The 25,345-nt window shown below is 41.4% G+C and overlaps 1 pseudogene; it reads left to right on the top strand.

The window, feature by feature from the left end:
* Window positions 1-13,223: 13,223 nt before the first annotated feature.
* Window positions 13,224-18,439, top strand: LOC133242675 (melanoma-associated antigen B5-like; annotated as a pseudogene).
* Window positions 18,440-25,345: the final 6,906 nt, after the last annotated feature.

The following is a 25,345-nucleotide window of genomic DNA, read 5'->3' as shown; positions in this document are numbered from 1 at the left end:
TTTTGTGTATTCATGCCACCTCTTCTACAGAGCTTCTGCTTCTGTTAGGTCCTCACCATTTCTGTCCTTCTTGTGCCCATTGTTGCAAGAAATGTTCCCTTGGTATCTCTAATTTTCTTGAAGAGAATCTAGTCTTTCCCATTCTATTGATTTCCCCTGTTTCTTTGCACTGATCACTTAGGAAGGCTTTCTTATCTCTGCTTGCTATTCTTTGAAACTCTGCATTCAGATGGATATATCTTTCCTTTGCTCCTTTGCCTTTGCTTCTCTCCTTTTCTCAGCTATTTGTAAGGACTCCTCAGACAATCATTTTGCCTTTCTGAATTTCTTTTTCATGGGGATGGTTTTGATCACCGCCTCCTGTACAATGCTACAAACCTCCGTCCATAGTCCTTCGGTCACTCTGTCTTCCAGATCTAATCCCTTTAATCTATTTGTCACCTCCACTGTATAATCATATGGGATTTCATTTAGGTCATACCTGAATGGCCTTCTGCTTTTCCCTACTTTCTTCAAATTGAGCCTGAATTTTACAAAAAGGAGTCCATCACCTGAGCCACAGTCAGCTCCTGGTCTTGTTTTTGCTTATGACATAGAGATTTTTCACCTTTGACTGCAAAGAATATAATCAATCTGATTTTGTTATTGACCATCTGGTGATGTCCATGTGTAGAGTCTTCTCTTGTGTTGTTGGAAAAGGGTGTTGGCTATGACCAGTGCGTTCTCTCAGCAAAACTGTTAGCCTTTGCCCTGCTTCAATTTGGAGTTCAAGGACAAACTTGCTCTTACTCCAGGTATCACTTGACTTCCTACTTTCGCATTCCAAGCCTCTATGATGAAAAGGACATATTTTCTTGGTTTTAGTTCTGGATGGTCTCGTAGGTCATCATAGAACTGTTCAACTTCAGTTTCTTTGGCATTAATGGTTGGTGCATAGACTTGGATTACTGTTGTATTGAATGGTTTGCCTTGGAAATGAACAGAGATCATATTGTCCTTTTTGAGATTGCACCCAAGTAATGCATTTCGGACTCTTTTGTTGACTATGAGGCTATTCCATTTCTTTTTTAAGATTCTTTCTCACAATAGTAAATATAATGGTCATGTGAATTAAATTTGCTCATTCCCATCCATTTTAGTTCACTGATTACTAAAATGTTCATGTTCACTCTTGCCATCTCCTGTTTGACCACTTCCAACTTACTTTGATTCATGGACCTAACATTCCAGGTTCCTATGCAATACTGTTCTTTACAGCATCAGCGTTTACTTTGATCACCAGTCACATCCACCACTGGGTGTTGCTTTCACTTTGGCTCTGTCTCTTCATTGTTTCTGGAATTATTTCTCCACTCTTCTCCAGTAGCATATTGGGCACCTACTGACCTGGGGTGTTCCTCTTTCAGTGTCATATCTTTTTGTCTTTTCATACTGTTCATGGGATTCTCAAGGCAAGAATACTGAAGTGCTTGGCTTTTCCCTTCTCCAGTAGACCGTGTTTTGTCAGAACTCTCCACCATGACCTGTCTGTCTTGGATGCCCCTACACGGCTTCATTGAGTTAGACAAGGCTGTGATCCATGTGATCAGCTTGGTTAGTTTTCTGATTGTGGTTTTCATTCTGTCTGCCTTTTGATGGATAAGGTTAAGAGGCTTGTAGAAGCTTCCTGATGGGAGGGACTGGCTGTGGCAATACTGAGTGACTCAAACTAAGTGGCAAATATTTGTGACTCATCAGATCAGATCAGATCAGATCAGTCGCTCAGTCCTGTCTGACTCTTTGTGACCCCATGAATTGTAGCATGCCAGGCCTCCCTGTCTGCCGAGGACCAGCCCCGGCTGATCCAGGGTATTCGAAGGGGAGACGGCGTCGGCGACTATTTATATGCTAATTAGAGATATAGGGAACAATAGAATGAGGATAGCTCAGTAGGAAAATTCAGTGGAGAAAAGAAGCTGAGTAGCTTGGTTTACGCGGGAGACCAATAAAACTTCAAGACAAGAAGTTTGCACCACTTACGTAGGCCGCAGGCGCCCTCTCGAATAGCGGAAGGTGTCTCACCCTAGACACCTTCTCGAGTGGGTCTTAGAAGCCCAGGCATGATTAGTAAGCGTGGTGGGTTCCGCGCTCCAGATGGAGACTCAGCTGGAAGTTAAAGGGAAGAATGACATGGGGAGACCAAGCATTGGTGAACAAGGCCCATAGCTTTATTTTTAACAGGGGCTTTTATACCCTAAGTTACACATAGAGGATAATAGGGGATGCAAAGTCAGCAGTCTTTGGTTCTTATCAAAAACCAAGGTTTCTTTCCTGCAAATGTATCGTATACAAATGGTTTAGGTGATTTACATCATCTTCTGGCCAGAAGGCCTACTAACATTTTATGACTCTTGACAAGGACTTATTAACAAAGACTTACTTTCTCTAAGAGTAATTATTTCAAGGTTTGGCACCATCTTCCAAAGATAAAATTGCATTCCTATAGGGCGGATGTGTAATGGGTTTACAACAAAGAAAGAATTTATTACCTTAAGGGTCTAAAGTTACTAACACCAAGGCCACTACTTATTTTTCTATATACCAACTATTAATTAATACACATTCAAGGATACAATTCAGGGGATGTGAAAACTTGGCAACAAGCATTGACTCATCAATGAAATCCTTTACTAGTTTATTCTGACAGTTTTTAACTCTCTGAGAGGCTCTAAGCTATTTGAATATCTTAAGCTTCCCGTGCCTCTGGAGGCTAGGAGACTGTAAACAATCATATGCACAGCTGCAGGAGTCCGAGTAAACTTGTCAGGTGAGTTAGAGAGCCATCAGAGGGGTTTGGATTTAAACACTCCTAATTGCCCAGAACTTTATTAATTGGAGCTGTAAGTTAACTCTTTGACACAGAGAGAGAGAGATGGTGGTAGGGGACAGCCCCCAGTAAAGTTAGAAGTGAGAGCACAAAGCAATAAAGTAGGCAGACTCTGGTTTTTTGGGGGAAAATGCTCGAGAATATCCGGGCGGACTCCTGAGGCTCGATCCCGCCTTTGCGTATGCCGAGCCTCCTTCCTCATGACCTTTGTCACGAGTGGAATGCCTCACCGGCTCCCCGCACCTGTCCATCACCAACTCCCAGAGTTCACTGAGACTCACGTCCATCGAGTCAGTGATGCCATCCAGCCATCTCATCCTCTGTCGTCCCCTTCTCCTCCTGCCCCCAATCCCTCCCAGCATCAGAGTCTTTTCCAATGAGTCAACTCTTTGCATGAGGTGGCCAAAGTACTGGAGTTTCAGCTTTAGTATCATTCCTTCCAAAGAAACCCCAGGGCTGATCTCCTTCAGAATGGACTGGTTGGATCTACTTGCAGTCCAAGGGACTCTCAAGAGTCTTCTCCAACACCACAGTTCAAAAGCATCAATTCTTGGGTGCTCAGCCTTCTTCACAGTCCAACTCTCACATCCATACATGACCACAGGAAAAACCATAGCCTTGACTAGATGAAGCTTTGTTGGCAAAGTAATGTCTCTGCTTTTGAATATGCTATCTAGGTTGGTCATAACTTTCCTTCCAAGGAGTAAGTGTCTTTTAATGTCATGGCCACAGTCACCATCTGCAGTGATTTTGGAGCCCAGAAAAATAAAGTCTGACACTGTTTCCACTGTTTCCCCAACTATTTGCCAGGAAGTAATGGGACCGGATGCCATGATCTTCGTTTTCTGACTGTTGAGCTTTAAGCCAACTTTTTCACTCTCCACTTTCACTTTCATCAAGAGGCTTTTTAGTTCCTCTTCACTTTCTGCCATAAGGGTGATGTCATCTGAATATCTGAGGTTATTGATATTTCTCCTGGCAATCTTGATTCCAGCTTGTGTTTCTTCCAGTCCAGCTTTTCTCATGATGTACTCTGCATATAAGTTAAATAAACAGGGTGACAATATACAGCCTTGACGTACTCTTTTTCCTATTTGGAACCAGTCTGTTGTTCCATGTCCAGTTATAACTGTTGCTTCCTGACCTACATATAAATTTCTCTAGAGGCAGATCTGGTATTCCCATCTCTTTCAGAATTTTCCACAGTTGATTGTGATCCACACAGTCAAAGGCTTTGGCATAGTCAATAAAGCAGAAATAGATGTTTTTCTGGAACTCTCTTGCTTTTTCCATGATCCAGCGGATGTTGGCAATTTGATCTCTGGTTCCTCTGGCTTTTCTAAAACCAGCTTGAACATCAGGAAGTTCACGGTTCACATATTGCTGAAGCCTGACTTGGAGAATTTTGAGCATTACTTTACTAGCGTGTGAGATGAGTGCAATTGTGCAGTAGTTTGAGCATTCCTTGGCATTGCCTTTGTTTGAGATTGGAATGAAAACTGACGTTTTCCTATCCTGTGGCCACTGCTGAGTTTTCCAAATTTACTGGCATACTGAGTGCTGCACTTTCACAGCATCATCTTTCAGGATTTGGAATAGCTCAACTGGAATTCCATCACCTCCACTAGCTTTGTTCGTAGTGATGCTTTCTAAGGCCCACTTGACTTCACATTCCAGGATGTCTGTCTCTAGGTCAGTGATCACACCATCATGATTATCTAGGTCATGAAGATCTTTTTGTACAGTTCTTCTGTGTATTCTTGCCATCTCTTCTTAATATCTTCTGCTTCTGTTAGGTCCATCCCATTTCTGTTCTTTATCGAGCCCATCTTTGCATGAAATGTTCCTTTGGTATCTCTGATTTTCTTGAAGAGATCTCTAGTCTTTCCCATTCTGTTGTTTTCCTCTATTTCTTTCCATTGATTGCTGAAGAAGGCTTTCTTATCTCTTCTTGCTATTCTTTGGAACTCTGCATTCAGTTGTTTATATCTTTCCTTTTCTCCTTTGCTTTTCACTTCTAGGTGTTTCAAGAGGGCATAAGAGGGCACACACACTGAAACCATACTCACAGAAAACTAGTCAATCTAATCACACTAGAACCACAGCCATGTCTAACTCAATGAAACTAAGCCATGCCTGTGGGGCAACCGAAGATGGGTGGGTCATGTTGGAGAGATCTGATGGAATGTGGTCCACTGGAGAAGGGAATGGCAAACCATTTCAGTATTCTTGCCTTGAGAACCCCATGAACAGTATGAAAAGGCAAAATGATAGGATACTGAAAGAGAAACTCCCCAGGTCAGTAGGTGCCCAATATGCTACTGGAGATCAATGGAGAAATAACTCCAAAAGAATGAAGGGATGGAGCCAAAGCAAAAACAATACCCAGCTGTGGATGTGACTGGTGATAGAAGCAAGGTCCAATGCTGTAAAGAGCAATATTGCATAGGAACCTGGAATGTCAGGTCCATGAATCAAGGCAAATTGAAAGTGGTCAAACAAGAGATGGCAAGAGTGAATGTCAACATTCTAGGAATCAGCGAACTGAAATGGGTGAATTTAACTCAGATGACCATTATATCTCCTACTGCGGGCAGGAATCCCTCAGAAGAAATGGAGTGGCCATCATGGTCAACAAAAGAGTCTGAAATGCAGTACTTGGATGCAATCTCAAAAATGACAGAATGATCTCTGTTCGTTTCCAAGGCAAACCATTCAATATCACAGTAATCCAAGTCTATGCCCCAACCAGTAACGCTGAAGAAGCTGAAGTTGAACGGTTCTATAGACCTACAAGACCTTTTAGAACTAACACCCAAAAAAGATGTCCTTTTCAATATAGGGGACTGGAATGCAAAAGTAGGAAGTCAAGAAACACCTGGAGTAACAGGCAAATTTTGCCTTGGAATACGGACTGAAGCAGGGCAAAGACTAATAGAGTTTTGCCAAGAAAATGCACTGGTCATAACAAACACCCTCTTCCAACAACACAAGAGAAGACTCTATACGTGAACATCACCAGATGGTCAACACCGAAATCAGATTGATTATATTCTTTGCAGCCAAAGATGGGGAAGCTCTATACAGTCAACAAAATCAAGACCAGGAGCTGACTGTGGCTCAGATCATGAAATCCTTATTTCCAAATTCAGACTTAAATTGACGAAAGTAGGGAAAACCACTAGACCATTCAGGTATGACCTAAATCAAATCCCTTATGATTATACAGTGGAAGTGAGAAATAGATTTAAGGGCCTAGATCTGATAGATAGAGTGCCTGATGAACTATGAAATGAGGTTCATGACATTGTACAGGAGACAGGGATAAAGACCATCCCCATGGGAAAGAAATGCAATTGTGACTCATAATAAGTGGCAAGTAAATGAAATTTTGTTGTAGGTGTTCAAAGTGTCTAGGGAAAGGGGGTCTGAGGCCTCTGGGGCAAATATCTGTTTTCCTTTCCTTTCCAGAATTATGGACCTGGCAGGATAGACATTGCTGGTAGACTGTTTGCACAATTTTATAAAAATCTTCTTACCAGTGTCTATAATTTGAGTCATCTTAAATGATGGTCAGGGAAAGAGTTGCTAGAAAGCTGGGAGGAACCAAGGGGTCATCTTGAATTTCTCAAAGCCCCAACTCTTTATTTCATTTAAAGCTATTGTTTACCCACTTACTTTCTCCAATGTGGGAGCTGACTGGTGCCATATTAAATAGACGTCAGGATGGCAAAAGTGTGGCAAGGAAGGGTCAATGTTTTTGGCAGAAGCAAAATGGACTTTATCTACATGTGCCACAATGTTCACAGATTCTTTTGTTGTTCTGCCTGTACATACAAGTCAGCTTCAGTGTTTCTCTGATACTTGGGTTTAGTCCTTTTAGTGTGAGCTTCAATTTTGATGACAGACAACATTCTACTACAGGACATAGAAGACTTCCAAAAGTTTCTAACAATTCCTGAAACACTTATAATACACACCTATACAAGTTTGAAAGTGTGAGTTGCTCAGTTGTGTCTTACTCTTTGCGACCTCTTGCACTGTAGCCCACCAGGCTTCTCTGTCCATGGAATTCTCCAGGTAAGAATACTGGAGTAGGTAGCCATTCCCTTCTCCAGGGGATGTTCCTGACCCAGAGATTGAAGTCAGATCTCCTGCACTGCAGGCAGATTCCTTGCTGTCTGAGCCACCTGGTAAGCCAGACACAATGTAAAAAAGGCTTAACATTATTTCTTATTTGGCAATGCTTCCCATGTAATTTCACATAACCAATATTCTTAATTAGTTTAATATCTCTCTTTTTATAAGGAGAGAGAATAAATCTTTGAGATATTTCAGGGGCCCTCTGAAATAACGTATACCTCAAAGCTACTTCTAAGTCAAAAAGACACATAGAATTTGATTTGGAGGAAGCTTTTCAAAAACATCAAAGAGGCTTTAAAACACTTAGTCTCATAGATCACTGGGAAAAAATGCTTAGTTATCCACTTAACCAAAATAACAAAGAGTTCATAGGCAAATATAGGTTATATTGTTCTGATTAAAATTTAGCTCTTTTAACATCCAGAGGACTAGGTTTACTTAAGCAATTATGTTCTGATAAAGATTCTCTCTCTCTCTCTCTCTCTCTCTGTCTCTCTCTCTCTCTCTCTCTCTGTCTCTGTCTCTCTCTCTCTCTCTCTCTCTCTCTCTATATATATATATATATATATATTTGGTCAGATTCCTTCAAGGTAAAGAAAAACTTTCATAATTTCTTCTTACCAAGAACAAACCCATAGAAAAAAGACAGTTTGTCCTTTTAACAAAGATAAAACCAAATTCCAATTTTATACCAAGTTACTTTTGATACTTAAACTCATTTACTTAATTAAATTGATTCCAATTTTATTTATTCTTGACCACACATAAAATTCCTTTCCAAAGATTTATTTTTTCACAAAACTTACAATTTTCTATGTCCATTTTAGTTTGTGCCTTGTTTTCTTTCCCATTTGGGAATAACCAGCCTTACAAAAAACTACTTTTTTTTTCTTAACAAAAACATCTCCATACCATATAAATTTTGTTACCACCAAACATATTCTATGTCTGTTATTATACTCAGTAGCTTTAACCACATATTAAACTTCTTAATCCTTTTAATTTTAATTTTTTCAGTGAAAATAAAGAAGTAAATCTTTTTTTTTTCCCTTTTTAAAATTTAAATTTATTTATTTTAATTGGAGGCTAATTACTTTACAATATTGTATTGGTTTTGCCATACATCAACATGAATCCGCCATGGGTGTACACGTGTTCCCCCTCCTGAACCCCCTCCCACCTCCCTCACCATACCATCCCTCTGGGTCATCCCAGTGCACCAGCCCCAAGCATCCTGTATCCTGCATCGAACCTGGACTGGTAATTCGTTTCTTTCTTAATTGTATTAATATTTTGTGGCTCAGCAAACTTAAAAACACACGTTATAATTTCCAGAAATATATAGAATAATCTTTCAATAAAACATAATGTACATTTATTAATAAACCAAAACATACTTAGTCTCTTGTAGTAACAGGTGAAATATATGCAAACTTAGACTTCTTCAACAATTAATGTTTTAGTATTTTATCTTATTTGGAAATGACTAGACAGTCAACAAATTTTCATCACTTAATTTAACTTAGCCAAACTCTAAGAGTATAAATTACCAAAGAGATTTAGGAAACAATTTGAGTAGACATATCACAAAACGATTATTGTTAAAAAGTTCACCTAAAAACTCCTATCTCATTTATATCTATTTAATTTTTTTGTTCTTAATAATCATACTTAGATTCCTCATGAAAATCTCATTAAAGCATTTAGTCATTATCTTAAGACCTTTTGACTCTTTTTTGTTTGTTTGTTCCTGAAAAATGTTGCAACAGAGACATTAGCTCATTTGACTAGTAAACCCAATAGAACAAAAGTTGGTTATCCATATTTTATTTTATGCTAACTCTGAAGATATACCCATATTAAACCAGTAAGCTTAAATTTAGCTTTTATTTACTCAAGATTATTCTAGCTCATGTGAACTTGAAAAATATTTGGGTTGGTGTTTCTTAAACTTTTAAGAATTTTTATATAAGCACGAGTATTTTTAAGCCAATTAAATAGAGCTCTTTTACAAATATGATTTTGGCAACATAATCTGGAATTAGAAAGATACCATATTTATAATTTATACATACAGACATACAGACAGACAATTAGCTCAAAGTTTTCATTGTAGAACTTTAGTCATGAATCAGGTACAGTACAAAACTCACTAGTTTATAAATAGCAACTGGAATTAATTAAGTATACTCATTCAGATGGCTAAAGTATTTTTCTTTGTTTGTGGAGAAGACTTTTAAGATCAGTATTTTCCTTTGACAAGCAATTTTAAAGAGACTGTTTAGGCAAGGGGGTGTTTTAGCAGTATGTGTTTAAAGAGGTTCCTTTTTTTTTTTTTTAATTCTACAGACTGAGCTAACCCAGACTCATTCTCAGGTGCTGTGACCTGTGTTAACACTTGAAAGACATGATAGAATTTATAACTTCAAGGGGCAGAGACAGAAAATGTGTTTTCTCCTAGGAGTTTTGGAGCATATTTGTCTATTATCATAAGTATTTGAGTAATTGCTATTAATTTTTTCCTTAAGTAAAAGAAAATTTTACTCTAATACCCTGGTTATTTATAATATCTACAAGCATTTTAGTAGGGATGGGCAAAGCCTTGGGACTTGTCAAGTTAGGTGTGTTTTGACTTGCTTCTAGAATCGTATTTCTGATTTTATATGTACAAGACAAAGACAGTTGTTTCTGTTAGCCCTTGGCTCCAGCTTATTTGTTCTGAGATTATGTGTAGGAGGTCCTGAAAATTTACTGAGGAAGCAGGGTTATTTTTAAGAAGGAGAATTTTGTTGGATTTTTGTTTAAGTCCTTTCATCATAATAAGGAATGTCTTAAGGGCAGTCATTATAATTTTTTTCCTTTCAATTTGATCCTCACATAAGTATCAATATGACAGATGTTTATGATGACAGCTCCCACAAAATGTTTTCCTTTTAAATACAGCCAATTTAAAGGATCCATCATCTGGCAATTGGCAAGTAGGCTCTTATATTAATTTCAAACAGCAACTCAAACCAGTAAGGTGTTTTTTGTTTTTTTTTTATTGCTTAACCAAAGATGCAAGAAACATAATACAAGAGAGTATTTACCCCTCACAAGATCCAGAAAGTTCATTTCCAGAGTTAGTCAAAAAAGTAAAAGCGTTTTGTTGCTACAGGTGGTATGAATGATGTAGTGAAAACAAGCTCTGTAGTGTCCCACAAAACGTGGGGCACTCCAGCCATAAGCTCACTAATTCATGACACCAGGCAGGCACTACTGGCATGAGGCTTTCCAGTGCTAACAAGAAACACAAGCTGAAATGACAAATGCCCTTTATGGACCAGGACCCCTTATGACAAACCCCCTGAGAGCTGGCCCAACCAGACAAAGGGAGTGCTGCTGGTGACTTCATGTCTTGGAACTCCAGTCTATTCAACAAGCCACCAGATATACCCCAGTAAATGTATCTCCTGGATGGCAGAGATCAGACAGAATATTCTCACTGGACAAAATGATGAGCTCTCAAGATATAAAAGAAGATGGAAGGTAAAGTCTCATCTGGTTTTTACTTACGGGAACCACAGCAAAGTTTGTCTAAATAGACGCAGGTCTGGTGAGAATTGCTAACTCATCACTCTGTGAGGCTGGCTTGAACAGCAGGCTTATAGAGCCTATGCCTGCTGTCCTGCCCTATGGTTCCTGCTCCTTATGACAAATGACACAACAGACAAAGTAAAACAGTGACCATGTTTGAGAAGAAAAGAATCCCTAAGTTTCCCTAAGTCCAAGGAACTAGCTACGCAAATATTATCTCCTGCTAATCTAAATTTAGAGAGAAAAAAAGGGACTCTGACTACTTTCCCTCGCATCAGACCTTGAAGGCAGAGATCTGGAGACTGACATGATAAGACATCTTACCTTCTGCGGCCTTTGTCAGATGTCCCAGGATCTCTCAGTAGCAGCAGTCTCAGGATGAGAAACTTCCTGGCTGGCTTGCCAACTGTCAGGGAGGGAGAAATTTATGCCTCTATGCCTCTTGGGTTCCTGTGAGTGGACTAAAAATAAAATTGACACAGACAGATTAACAGGAGAAGAAGAAACAAATTGTAATTCATGTGTACGGGGGTGTTTTAGAAATGGGACCTGAAGAAGTGGCCAAAGCAGGCAGCTTTTATATGTTTCATACCTAGAAACAATACATTTTTGAGGAATGGACAGGACAAATAAACGTAAGTTTTGAGGGCTCAATTAGTGAAGAATCTAAACAGAATTTGAGCTTGGGGTAGTAAATTAAAGACATTTGTGTATACAGACTTCTCTGGCTGAATTCTCTATTTTTGGCTATCAGGGTGTTCTTCTACCTCCAGATGCAGGCAGTGCATCTTTCATATGACAGACGTATTTCCTGCTTTTAGAGAGACAGAAAAGAGGGTCAAAATATTACTCCTGCAATGGCCTTTTCTTAAGTAACCTGAATACAAGGTAATCAACATGTCACTGTGGCATATTTTGGGGCAACCTGCATTGAGCCCCAACAGGTGAGATGCACAAGAGCCACTCTGTTGACACTTTCTGCCTTGAACTGGTAGAGCCAAATCCCAATGCACTAAAAGAGCATTTTAATTGGGTTATCTTGAGTAATTTACAAATTCTAAGAGGGGGCTAGATTTTGGTGGGGAAGAAACAAATAAAAATAGACATGGTTTAGATAGAAGGGAAACTGGAAAGGACTAAAAGAGTTGGTACATGACAAAATTCCAGGAACTTTGAGTTGCTTCCAGGTAGGAAATAAAAAAAAACCTCCACACCAAAATTAAATAATAAATGGTCTAACATGGAAAAGATACTTAATTTTACTTGCTAAAGCAAAATTTTGACTGATTTGGTATCGTTCTGTCTGAAAGTGCTGCATTTCCCCTGACATATGCTGGATTTAAGAAAACATTCCTACAAAGGAGGGTGATATTGTCTAGGTAAAAATATTAACTGCCATTCATAAAACATGTAATATTTGCCAGGATTTTGATGGGTACTTTATACACAATACAAACATTCCCAAAGTCATACAGTTCAGTTCAGTTCAATCGCTCAGTCGTGTCTGACTTTTTGAGACCCCATGAATAGCAGCACGCCAGGCCTCCCTGTCCATCACCAACTCCCAGAGTTCACTCAGACTCACGTCCATCAAGTCCGTGATGCCATTCAGCCATCTCATCCTCTGTCATTCCCTTCTCCTCCTGCCCCCAATCCCTCCCAGCATCAGATCTTTCCCAATGAGTCAACTCTTCACATGAGGTAGCCAAAGTATTGGAGTTTCAGCTTTAGCATCATTCCTTCCAAAGAACACAGTCATACAAGTTAGGATTTATCAAATTCATTTGGCAGATGAAGAACTTGCATTATTCTCATATTCACAAGGTGGTAAGTAACAGAGCTAGACTAGACTCCTGGTCTGAATTTCTCTAGGGCACACTCTTTTCTACCACTCCTACCCTGACGTTGACCTTGTGTATTTTTACGCACTTTTCTTCTCTCTATTCTGGAATATATTTCAGGTGATTGAAGGAACAATAAAAATAAAAAGCAGTGTGTGCCCAAAGTACTGGATTGAAATACATAACCAGGGCAATAAGAAAACCCAAATAAGTGAGGGGTATGAATAATGAAAAGAAGCTTACTACCTGGTAACAATATGATCATTTATATGTGCAATGTCAGTTAACAAAGAAATAGGGGGGTCTCATGAAATTATCAGGCTCAGCCCACTTCTGTAGCATGCAAGTCTCATAGAACAGAAGTTGTATCGGAAGCCAAGTCTGGGTGGTAAAGAGAAGAAAGAAATTAGCATATTTTTTGCATTTTTCTCTGAGAGCTCAACTCCTATCTAAGTCCTCTACCTGGCACTTCAGCTTCCCTATCTTACATCATTCCTGGGACACAGACCCATTGCTGTCAAGACTCACAGTGGAGATAGTACTTAAGAATTTGCATGGATGTGGCTTTTACAAGGAAGCCATTCATTAAAGAGACAGGAGCTGAGACAGGACTCGGGTGCAGGACTGGAGAACACCACCCGATCGTTTAGGGAGTCCTGCAGGGACAACCCTGTACCTACTCTTAGACCTGTACCATCAGGCAGCTTCTTGCAAGGAAGGTCTCAAGTAGGTGAGGACCTCGTTGTAAGGACAGTGACAGAAGGAAGTGCCCAAGGTCCTGAAAGGAGTGTAATTGAGAAGCCTATGTGAAACTGTGGGTGTCCTCCACTCCCAGAGGGGACGCCAGAGATCGAGGCACTATCTATGGTGAGGCGCTCACTTCCTCCTAGGTAGTAGCTAGCACTCACTTCCTGCTAGGCGGCCAAGGAAGGAGAGCGAGTTTGCCTCTGGCGGTGGCGCGTGGCCTCAGGCATGTAAGCATTTCCAGGCTCTAGCAGGAACCGAGTCAAGGTGAGGAGCCTGAATGATGAATGAGAGACTCCCCCCAAACCCCCAACCTCCCCCACCCCGTGCTGCCGCAACCCCCGTCTTTGCCTTGCACCCCGCTCCGTGCCTCGCCCCCTGCCCCATGCCTCGCCCCCTGCCCCGTGCCTCGCCCCCTCCCCCTTGCCTCGGCCCCCCTCCCCTGTGCCTCACGCCCACAAAGCCCTGACACTCTGGTGGAGGAAGATTCCTGCCCAGAGGCTATCCGGGAGGTGAGGACCTTGGTTGAAGTGGGTGGCCCCAGTTTAGAGGGGGAAGAAGACCCTAAAAAGGGTCTGAGAGAGGAAATTCAGGTGGAAAGTCTGAACAAGGCCCTGGTTGTTGCTCTCAGAGGACCCAAGCATGGCGGTCAGGTAGAGGTGAGCCTTCCTTTTCTATATGATAGATTAGGAGCTCGACCACCTTGCCCTGAAGGAATTCGAGGAGGCAACTCTGAGTGAGGTCTGAGGGGACCTCCACCCCAGAACAGTGAAGTGGCACAGGACTTGTGGTTCCGTCAAGCTTGGGAAGACCCAAACAGGGCGATCAGGCTGACTTCTTTGAGGAGGGTCTCTGAGATTGTGAGGGTGTTGGTTTTTTAGGGGAGGGGCCTCAAGGTAGCAGATGAAAGCATTCTAGGGTGGCCAGGGTTTGGGATGAGAACCCTATGTGAGGACAGAGTGAATTCCTGCCCTGCTGGCAGCCTGGAGTGTCTGTGCAACTGGTGATGTGATGACCAACACTCATTTTCTCTTATGTTATCTCGAGGATGGAATGGTGAAGGGATGGGGGGCGGGGGGCGAGGCAGGAAGGCAGCACGTGGGGCGAGTGAAAGATTTTATTTATAAGGGGTAGTTTATTCCCCCACAGTAGGAGGATTTCCAGATCTTTCCAGGAGTTGTATGGGATACAAAAGAATCCATCTGCTATTCTCAGCCTTAGAGACCATGGGAAAGTGGGGGAACCCTCAAATGTTACTGAGTTGCTGTCTCAGGAGAGGCTGGCAGGAAGACAGAAATCCCAGATCATGCAAAGGGTCAAAGGAAAGATTGAAAGGACTACCAAAAATTGAATCAGTTCAATTCAGTTTGGTCACTCAGTCATGCCTGACTCTTTGTGACCCCATGGACTGCAGCATGCCAGGCTTCCCTGTCCATCACCAACTCCCAGCTCTTAATTAAAACTCATGCCCATGGAGTTGGTGCCATCCAACCATTTCACCCTCTGTCGTCCCCTTTTCCTCCTGTCTTCAATATTTCCCAGCATCAGGGTCTTTTCCAATGAATCAGTTCTTCCCATAAGGTGCCCAAAGTATTCAGCTTCAGTATCAGTCCCTCCAATGAATATTCAGGACCGATTTCCTTTAGGTTTGACTCGTTTAATCTCCTTGCAGTCTAAGGGACTCTCAAGAGTCTTCTCCAACACCACAGTTCAAAAGCATCAGTTCTTTGGTGCTCAGCTTTCTTATACTCCAACTGTCACATCCATACAGTTCAGTTCAGTCGCTCAGTCATGTCCAACTTGTTGCGACCCCATGAATCACAGCACGACAGGCCTCCCTGTCCATCACCAACTGCCGGAGTTCACTCAGACTCATGTCCATCGAGTCGGTGATGCCATCCAGCCATCTCATCCTCTGTCGTCCCCTTCTCCTCCTGCCCCCAATCTCTCCCAGCATCAGGGTCTTTGCCAATGCGTCAACTCTTTGCATGAGGTGGCCAAAGTACTGGAGTTTCAGCTTTAGCATCATTCCTTCCAAAGAAATCCCAGGGCTGATCTCCATCAGAATGGACTGGTTGGATCTCCTTGCTGTCCAAGGTACTCGCAAGAGTCTTCTCCAACACCACAGTTCAAAAGCATCAATTCTTCGGTGCTCAGCTTTCTTCACAGTCCAACTCTCACATCTATGCATGACCACGGGAAAAACCATAACATGGACTAGACAGACGTTTGTTGGCAAAGTAATGTCTCTGCTTTTGAATATGCTATCTAGGTTGGTCATAACTTTCCTTCCAAGGAGTAAGCATGTTTTAATTGCATGGCTGCAATCACCATCTGCAGTGATTTTGGAGCCCCCAAAATAAAGTCTGCCACTGTTTCCCCTGTTTCCCCATCTATTTGCCATGAAGTGATGGGACCAGATGCCATGATCTTAGTTTTCTGAATGTTGAGCTTTAAGCCAACTTTTTCACTCTACTCTTTCACTTTCATCAAGAGGCTTTTTAGTATCTCTTCACTTTCTGCCCTAAGGGTGGTGTCATTTGCATATCTGAGGTTATTGATAGTTCCCCCGGCAATCTTGATTCCAGCTTGTGCTTCTTCCAGCTCAGCGTTTCTCATGATGTACTCTGCATATAAGTTAAATAAGCAGGGTGACAGTATACAACCTTGACGTACTCCTCTTCCTATTTGGAACCAATCTGTTGTTGCATGTCCAGTTCTAACTGTTGCTTCCTGACCTGCATATTGGTTCCTCAAGGGGCAGGTCAGGTGGTCTAATATTCTCATCTCTTTCAGAATTTTCCGTAGTTTGTGGTGATCCACACAGTCAAAGGCTTTTGCATAGTCAATAAAGCAAAAATAGATGTTTTTCTGGAACTCTCTTGCTTTTTTGATGATCCAGTAGATGTTGGCAATTTGATCTCTGGTTCCTCTGCCTTTTCTAAAACCAGCTTGAACATCTGGAAGTTCACCGTTAACATACTGCTGAAGCCTGGCTTGCAGAATTTTGAGCATTACTTTACTAGCGTGTGAGATGAGTGCGGTTGTGAGGTAGTATGAACATTCTTTGGCATTGACTTTCCTTGTGATTGGAATGAAAACTGACCTTTTCCATACATGACTACTGGAAAAACCATAGCTTTGACTAGATGGACCTTTGTCAGCAAAGTAATGTCTCTGCTTTTTAATATGCTATCTAGTTTGGTCATAGCTTGTCTTCCAAGGAGCAAGAGTCATTTAATTTCATGGCTGCAGTCACCATCTGCCATGATTTTGGAGCCCAAGAACATAAAGTCTCTCATTGTTTCCCCATCTATTTGCCATGAAGTGATGGGACTGGATGCCATCATCTTAGTTTTTTAAATGTTGAGTTTTAAGCCAACTTTTTCACTTTCCTCTTTTACCAAGAGGCTTTTTAGTTCTTACTTGCTTTCTGCCATAAGCATGGTGTCATGTACGTATCTGAGGTTATTGATATTTCTCCCAGCAATCTTGATTCCAGCTTGTGTTTCATCCAGCCTGGCATTTCAGATAAGTTAAATAAGCAGAGTGACAATAGATCACAAAAAATCTAGGCCCCACATTTTTCATTTGAAACTTGCAGGCTCAGGGCAGGACTGTCAGGCTGAGGCTGACAATCCACATCAAATCTGAGAGAGAAGAGTATGAGGTTAGTCTGACGTTGCAGCCACCAGTCAGCAGAGGGGAAGTATACCAGGTACTGCCTGGAGACCAGGTGAGCATTCTTAAGGAGAACTGAGGACCCATGCAGCCCCTGAAAGAGTGGGTTCCACATAGCTCTTAGTTCGTATCCTCTGACAGAGAGAAGGGCTAAGGAACCCCTTCACTTCCTCCTCTGGGGTCTCTGGGAAGTGCTGACTTTGGTTTGAGGTGTCAGTTTCAAAGCATCAGAAAAGAGGAGGCTCTAGACCTGCCAACAATTGACTATATGAGTATGATGACCCTGACTATAAACTGAGAATACCCTCAAACCCAGAAGCGAGGCTCCCTACTGCCAGCCCCTGCTGTCACCCTAGTATACCCCTAGCAGGGTTGGCAGGCTGGATTCTAAGGCTCTAATATCCTCTACAGTTTTCTCAGGGGACAGGCTGATCAAAACAGAAGCCTTGAGAGGTCCTCGACCAGTGCCCCCAGGGACCTTGCAGAGGTGGCTTTGGTTAAAGCCAAGGTGGAATCTCCCTGCTGAGGTGCTTACAGCATCTTATTCTCCTTCTTCCAGGTGCCCACATCTTCTGAGCTCCTGTCTATACTCCTTCCTGCTGTCCCCTACCATGCCTCGAAGTAAGAAGAGTAAGGCCCGTGGTGGTGATAAATGTCCCCAAGCCCAAGGCAAGACCCAGAGTTGTGGTGGTGCTCAGGCCATAGCAACAGCAGAAGAGGAGTCCACTACCTCCTCTCTTCAGTGTGAAGATATTACCCAGAGTCTGCCTGGTGCTGAGTCATGTAGCACTTCTCGGGAGCGTCAAAGAGTACCGACCATCGCCACTACTGCTCTCCTTTCTTACACTAGATCTTGTGAAGCATTCAATGGCCAATCCAAGTATAGGGCACTTGCCTATGAGGTCCCACCCTTCACTGAGACCCCAGGAACTGACTGTTTAACCAGGAAACCTAGCTTGTTGGAGCAGTTCCTTCTGTACAAGTATAACATGAAGCAGCTCATGATGAAGGAAGACATACTGAAGATTATCCACCAAAGCCACCATGACTGATTTGCTGAGATTCTCAAGAGAGCCTCTGAACGCATTGAGCTAGTCTTTGCAGTAGATCTGAAGGAAGTTGATTCAGTCGTTCCCTGCTATAATCTGGTCAGCAAATTGAAGCTCCCCAACAATGGGAGGGTGCGTGGTGGAAGAGGTTTACCCAAGACTGGTCTCCTGATGAATCTCCTGGGTATGATCTTCCTGAAGGGCAACTGTGCCGCTGAGGAAGACATCTGGAAATACCTGGATACAATGCGAGTATATGCTGGAAGAAAGCACTTTATCTTTGGAGAGCCCAGAAAGCTCATCACCAAAGATTTAGTGAGGCTGAAGTACCTGGAGTACCGCCAGGTTGTCAACAGTGATCCTCCACGTTATGAGTTTCTCTGGGGCCCCAAAGCACATCTTGAAACCAGCAAGATGAAAGTCCTGGAATTTTTGGCAAAGGTCAATGATGCTGTTCCCAGTGACTTCCCCACTTATTATGAAGAAGCTTTGCAAGATGAAGAAGAGAAAGCCCAAGGCATGCATGCAGCCAGGCCTGACACTAATGTCAAAGTCAGTATACCTCCCAGGGACATGCTCAATATTATCATCCCACCCATAAGGAAGTATGTGAAGTTTTTACCCCCAGCCAGGAAAATATAACATCACAATAGTGATTATATTCTTGGAAATGTGAAAGAATCCCATAGTATAATAGTTAGGATAATGGAATAGAAAAAAAGTAAAACATGGTCAGTGTTAGTTTTTCTTGTTCCTTTTAGTCTTTAGCTTTGTTAAAGTAATTGATTTGTGCTCTGAGTTCCTTAGCTGCTTCAAGAAAGTAAGAGAAGTAAAATGCTAGTAAAGTAAACCTTGTGTTTATTGGCTCTTTTATCCATCAAACATTGAAAATCTGCTCTTGGGAAGGCTCAATGCTAGTACTGGGGATGCTAATATAAAGAAAACCCAGCCTCTACTCAACAGAATTTTAGAGCTTATGAGTTACACTCATTTGAGTAAGATACTGAAATATTCTCTATGACTTATGTGTAAAGTAAAAAGAATGGTTGAAGTGGAGGGTATTCCTTATGATGGCCCTGCCTGCCTGGCTGCTCAATCACTTAAGTCATGTGTGACCTCATGGATGATAGCCCACCATGCCCCCTGGTACATGGAATTTTCCCAGAAAGAATACCGGAGTGGGTTGCAATGCCCTCCTCCTGGCGATCTTCCCGACCCAGGGATTGAACCCACATCTCCTGTGCCTCCTGCATTTCAGGAGAATTCTTTGCCACTGGGTGATGGCAGTTAAGTGTAAATTTCCTGAGTAAGGCAGTTTGGGACTTTAGGAAACTATGAGTCCTCAGTGGAATGTAATTTTCATTGCCATTGTGTGGTGGGGTAGTTGAGGTCCTGAAGTGGTGAGTAGAGGCCAAACCTTCCAACAGTTGACAGAAAAAACCCTGTATCAATCTGCCAAGACTGCTGTAACAAGACCATAGATAGGGTGGCTTACACAACAGACATTTATTTTTCACAGTTACAGAAGTTGGGAAGTCCACAATCAATGTGCCAGTGGATTCTGTTCCTGGTGAGAGCTCTCCTTCTGGCTACCTTCTCTCTGTCCTCACATTTCGGAGAGAGAGAATTCTGGTCTCTCTTGCTCTTCTTCTAAGATACCTGATTGCATCATAGGTGCCCCATCCTCATGACCTCATCTAAACCTAGTTATCTCCCTAAACTTTCACCTTCAAATACAATTACATGGACACGGTGGGAAGGAGAAAGTGGTTAGGGCTTCAACACATGAATTTTGCCAGGGACACAAACATCTAGTCTATAATGGCAAACTGCTGCTACAAATTATTTTGGGATTGTGGATAAACTATAGAAAAATTTCCGCCAGGGGCAGGAAAGGAAGGTGTCCTTTTCTCTCATTCTAGTGCAGATGAACACAGTGTGCAAACTAGGTGTTCTACGCACATCATTTCCCGGGAATTTCTGAAAATAATGGAGACGTTCCCCTTAGGTGAGATGCCAAGAAACCACTGTGCTGGCACTGTTTGCCCCAAACTGGGAGAGCCAGGGTCTGATCCATTATAAAGGCATTTTAACTAGGTTATCTTAAGTAGAGTTTGGCAAACTCTTGAGGGATAGCTTTTTTATGAGAGTGTAATGAATGTAAACAGAGCTGGTTTGGATGCAAGGGCACCTGGAAGGGATGGTAGGGTTAATCTCCTAGATAGACGAAATCTAGGAGCTTGAGCTGTACCCAGCTAGGGACAACAACTCCATACCTAAATTAAATGATAAATGCTCAAATGGGTAAAGTTAGTTTTGCCAGCTAGAGAGACTTTTTGGTTGATTCAGTATTCTTTTTCTAAGAATAGTACATGTTTGAAATTTCCTGAGTTAAACATTCCAAGGGAGGTAAATGGTATCATCTGAGATAAAAATAATATAAATTACTGCTATTCTTTAAGTATTGGGTGATATTTGCTGGCCCTCTTGCCATGTGATTTATATATGGTACATACATTTCAACCATCTTACAAGATAGGGGTTACCAAACTCAGCAGATGAAGAACTCAACAGTTTTCTCAAGTTCACAAGACTGGTTATTAGCATAGCTGGGAACAGACTCCTGGTCTGAATTTGTCCACAGGCCATACTGTTTCATTCCTCCCAGCCTGGGGCAGCCCTGTCTCTTAATTCACTTCTCTTTGCACTGTGTATCTCAAATAATAAAAAGGCCCTTGAAGTTAAAGTGCTAAAAGCAAGTCTACTGAAGGGGAGAGTGAATATGAGAATAGATCAGTATGTGGGAACTGTCCCTGGGTTTCATTTTCCTAGGATCCTACCAAGAGCTAGCTCTGTCCAGAAACTAGTATTTTGTTCAGCTCCAGTTCTTTCCACCATTACAGCATCCTCTCCTCTCCTGGCCCCAGACTTCCCCAGTGTGTCCTTCCAGCTCTGGAACCTGACCTCCTGCTGACTAGTTCTTCTCTGCAGCCTCTTCTGAGGGCTGCACTCTGCTCAGTGGAGTTGACAGTCCATATCTTCTGCTGTCCCCACCCCCCTACCCCCCACCTTAGAGCATCTCAACTCCCTGGATATCACTTCCTTTATCATGGATGTGTACCATCTTTATTTTCCTATTTATGTGGTAATTTGGAGATCTTTATTTCTCTGTCTCTCTCTTTTCATTATTTTTTAAATATTGTCTCTTTTAATAGACGGTTTAAATAGCTTCTGAGTACATTTATGTATCACTTGCTTATACATTTATTGCTGTGTATCAAGTTTGCAAGTAGGAATTTCTATATTTTGTGAATCAAAGTGGGACATTTTCATTCTTATTTTTTGATTCGGAATGGGTAACATAACATTGGAATAGGTGTTACTTTAGAAAAGTAAAGTATGTCGGTAGAAAAATTGTTGTAATCAGGAAATAGAGCAAAATAAAGTAAAAGATTGTCACTTCCTGTCTTCCTTATCTTTAGTCTATTGTACAGTAAAAATTAAATGATACATACCTGCATTTGTTTAGCTTAGCTAAGAATTTAGGAGAAATTAAATCTTAATAAATAGGATACTATGCTTCTGGGCTCATTTATTCCCTTAACACCAATTGGGCATCTGCTCTTTGGAATACACTGTGTTATTTCTGGGTGCTAGGATCTGTATGTCTAACAGCCGTCATCTTATAATGAAGATGGTAAGATATTATGGTAAACCAGAGGGCAATTAAAACGAGAGTGAGGGAGTTGAGGTCTAGATAAATGCAATGAAGTGGAAGCTAAGTTTAAATGCTCCAAGCTACGTCCACTTGGGAAATTGCAAGCTCTTCAGACTAAAGTTTAAGTTTAGTTATGTCCTGGGGAGTTTAGTGGGAGTGAGGAACAAAGGCCAGCTCTGTGCAAGATGTATCTCAGAATGGAGAGACTTAAGCTTGGAGCACAATGACACCTTTATCACTGGATATAATGACACCTTTATCATTATGTAATTCCCTTCTTAATCCCTGATACCTTTCTATTCTCTGAACTCTTCTCTGTCTGTAATTAGTACAGCCACTCCCACTTTATTTTGATTACTGTTACCAAGGTATATCCTTCTCTGTTCCTTTACTTTAATCTGTGTCTTTGTATTTAAAGTGGGTTTCTTTCTTTAAACAACATACTGTTGGGGTTTGGTTTTGGGTCCACACTGATAATCTCTGCCTTTTAATTGGTGATTTTAGACTGTTGATATGCAAAGTAATTATTGATGTGATTAGGTTAATATCTACCGTATTTGCTACTGTTTTTGTATTTGTGCCCATTTTTTTCCTCTTGTTTTTTTTTATACTCTTTTTGCTCTGTTTGTGGTTTTTAGGCTAATTAGCTTGATTGGGGGAATAATTTCACAATGTACATATATATTAATATCACATTTCACACCTTAAGTATGTGTAATGTTTATTGGTCATTCATATTAATACCTCAATGAAACTGGAAACAATTAGTTGAGTTTTTATGGGATTCCAATTTCTATACTTTAGCATATCAATTATTTTTAAAAATTTATTTTCAGTGGTGGCCCTAATGTTTGTAATACACATTTACACCTAATTCAAGTTCACTTTGCAATAACCCTCTATTATTTTATGTATAGTGCAAGTAGCTCATAATCACAGAGTAGTCCTAATTATACCCTCCTGTCCCTTGATTATTTCTCTTATTCATTTTGCTTAAACATAGGCCGTAATTGGAATTCCCAGGTAGCACTAGTGGTAAAGAACTCACCTGCCAATGCAGGTTTAGACATGTAGGTTCGATCCTTGGGTCGGGAAGATCCCCTGGAGAAGGGCACAGCAATCCACTCCAGTATTCTTGACTGGAGAATCCCATGGACAGAGGAGCCTGGCAGGATACAGTCTATAGGGTCCATCAGAGTTGGACATGAGTGAAGCAACTTAGCACACATGCAGGCCATAATCATCTAAAACATTGTTGCAATTATAGTTTGGAACAAACTGTTACCTGTTAGATTAATTATGAATGAGAAAAATATGTTTTCTTTCACTTCCATTTATTCTACCTCTAATTCTCTTCTCTTTAGAAGGATTCAATATCATTTTCCTTCTTTTTGAAGAATTTCCTTTATTTCTTACAAGGTCGATCTACTAGTAACAAGTCTCTTCAATTTTTGTTTGTCTGGAAAAGTCTCTATTTGTTCTTCCCTTTTGAGGGATAATTTTGCAGGATAGAGAATTCCTATATTTTTTCCTCTCAACACTTAAATGTTGAGAGGAAAAAATACTCCCCTTTTTTCTGATGTTTATGGTTTCTGAGGAATAGTCAAACATAACTCTTATCTTTGCTCTTCTACAGATAGGCTGTTTTTCCTCTAGCTTCTTTTAAAATTTATCTTTATCTTTGATTTTCTGCAGTTTGATGTGTGGGTTTTGTTGTTTGTTTGTTTGTTTGTTTTTGTTATTTGACACCATATCACGTGGTTCTCTAATTCTCAGCAGACAGTGACTGGGTGTCCTACAGATATATCTCAATTCTGACACTGTCTACCTGGAGAATGCATCACAGCCCCCAGGTTAAAGGTTCAGTCCTACACGACTGAGTCTACTTCAAATGCCAGTCACAGGTCCCAAGTGGCTACTTGTCCATCTGACCTACTGGCTACAAAGTTCAAAAGCGATTCACAGTTCTACACCCTTCTTAAACTGGACCGGATGGCTATGTGGACTTGGAATAATTTCCCTTGTCCCATATAGAAGGATAGAGAAGGCTAGATCTGGGTATTTTATTTCTCCCAAGCCAGTTTGGCTCTGATAAAACTTCAATAGATTAGTTAATTAGTTCAGTCACTCAGTTGTGTCCGACTCTTTGCGCCCCATGAATTGCAGCACGCCAGGCCTCCCTCTCCATCACCAATTCCTGGAATTCACTGAGACTCACGTCCATCAAGTCAGTGATGCCATCCAGCTATTTCATCCTCTGTCGTCACCTTATCCTCCTGCCCCCAATCCCGCCCAGCATCAGAGTCTTTTCCAATGAGTCAACTCTTCACATGAGGTGGCCAAGTACTGGAGTTTCAGCTTTAGCATCATTCCTTCCAAAGAAATCCCAGGGCTGATCTCCTTCAGAATGGACTGGTTGGATCTGCTTGCAGTCCAAGGGACTCTCAAGAGTCTTCTCCAACACCACAGTTCAAAAGCATCAATTCTTGGGTGCTCAGCCTTCTTCACAGTCCAACTCTCACATCCATACATGACCACAGGAAAAACCATAGCCTTGACTAGACGAACCTTTCTTGGCAATGTAATGTCTCTGCTTTTTAATATGCTATCTACGTTGGTCATAACTTTCCTTGCAAGGAGTAAGCATCTTTCAATTTCATGGCTACAGTCACCATCTGCAGTGATTTTAGAGCCCCCAAAAAATAAAGTCTGACACTGTTTCCACTGTTTCCCCATCTATTTGCCATGAAGAGATGAGACAGGATGCCATGATCTTTGTTTTCTGAATGTTGAGCTTTAAGCCAAATTTTTCACTCTCCACTTTCACTTTCATCAAGAGGCTTCTTAGTTCCTCTTCACTTTCTGCCATAAGGGTGGTGTCATCTGCATATCTGAGGTTCTTGATATTTCTCCCGGCAATCTTGATTCCAGCTTGTGCTTCCTCCAGTCCAGCGTTTATCATGATGTACTCTGCATATAAGTTAAATAAGCAGGGTGACAGTATACAGCCTTGACGTACTGCTTTTCCTATTTGTAACCAATCTGTTGTTCCATGTCCAGTTCTAATTGTTGCTTCCTGACCTGCATACCAATTTCTCAAGAGGCAGGTCAGGTGGTCTGGTATTCCCATCTCTTTCAGAATATTCCACAGTTTATTGTGATCCACACAGTCAAAGGCTTTGGCATAGTCAATAAAGCAGAAATACATGTTTTTCTGGAACTCCCTTTCTTTTCCCATGATCCAGCAGATGTTGGCAATTTGATCTCTGGTTACTCTGGCTTTTCTAAAACCAGCTTGAACATCAGGAAGTTCACGGTTCACATATTGCTGAAGCCTGACTTGGAGAATTTTGAGCATGACTTTCCTAGAGTGTGAGATGAGTGCAATTGTGCGGTAGTTTGAGCATTCTTTGGCATTGCCTTTCTTTGGAATTGGAATGAAAACTGACCTTTTCCAGTCCTGTGGCCACTGCTAAGTCTTCCAAATTTGCTGGCATATTGAGGGCAGCACTTTCACGGCATCATCTTTCAGGATTTGAAATAGCTCAACTGGAATTCCATCACCTCCACTAGCTTTATTCATAGTGATGCTTTCTAAGGCCCACTTGACTTCACATTCCAGGATATCTGGCTCTAGGTCAGTGATCACACCATCGTGATTATCTGGGTCATGAAGATCTTTTTGTACAGTTCTTCTGTGTATTCTTGCCATCTCTTCTTAATATCT

This window comes from Bos javanicus, chromosome X (genome assembly GCF_032452875.1).
Source record: "Bos javanicus breed banteng chromosome X, ARS-OSU_banteng_1.0, whole genome shotgun sequence".
NCBI classification, from domain to species: domain Eukaryota; kingdom Metazoa; phylum Chordata; class Mammalia; order Artiodactyla; family Bovidae; genus Bos; species Bos javanicus.
This window is presented reverse-complemented; position numbering and strand designations above follow the sequence as displayed.